Source organism: Eimeria tenella, genomic scaffold, assembly GCF_000499545.2.
Source record: "Eimeria tenella Houghton genomic scaffold, Eth_scaff2361, whole genome shotgun sequence".
NCBI classification, from domain to species: domain Eukaryota; phylum Apicomplexa; class Conoidasida; order Eucoccidiorida; family Eimeriidae; genus Eimeria; species Eimeria tenella.
In genome coordinates this window covers 1,480-2,158 of record NW_013542223.1, presented here as the reverse complement: position 1 = coordinate 2,158, position 679 = coordinate 1,480, and positions in this window count along the sequence as shown.

Below are 679 nucleotides of genomic sequence, written 5' to 3'. Positions count from 1 at the left end.
CAGCAGCAGCAGCAGCAGCAGCAGCAGCGGCAGCAGCGGCAGCAGCGGCCGCGCCGGCGGCTGCAGCGGCGCGGGACGGGGGCGCCAGGGAGGGGGACACGGAACGGGAGGCGGCTGGCAGCAGCAGCAAAGGCAGTGGCGTGCGAAACAGACACGGGGAATGGCAGCAGCAGCAGCAGCAGCAGCAGCAGCAGCAGCAGCAGCGATTGCCTCAGCAGAAACAGGGATATAATGCCTCACAGGCAAGAAACGCACAAACAAAGGGCTGCAGCAAAGTGGCATTCATCATCGTCATCATTCTCATCGGCAGCAGCAGCAGCAGCAGCAACAGCAGTAACAGCTGCAGCAGCAGCAAGAGCAGCAGCAGCAGCAGCGAGAACAGCAACAAACCTTCAAGACCTGTTCAAAGTACTTGGTGGACCAAAACTGAATCGCCGTCACCTCAAGAAAGAGGGAACAAAGCGCAGCAACCACTAACCCATATATTGGATTCCTACAGCAGCAGCAGCAGCAGACACAGCAGCAGCAGCAGCAGCAGCAACAGATGCGGACTCAGACCAGTATGAAGAGCCACCAAAATATTTTAGGGGCTCAAAGTACAAGTGACGGCAGGGCCCACAAAGCACAGCAGCAAACTGAGACAAGAGCAGCAGGAGCAGCAAAAGCAGCAGCAGCAGCA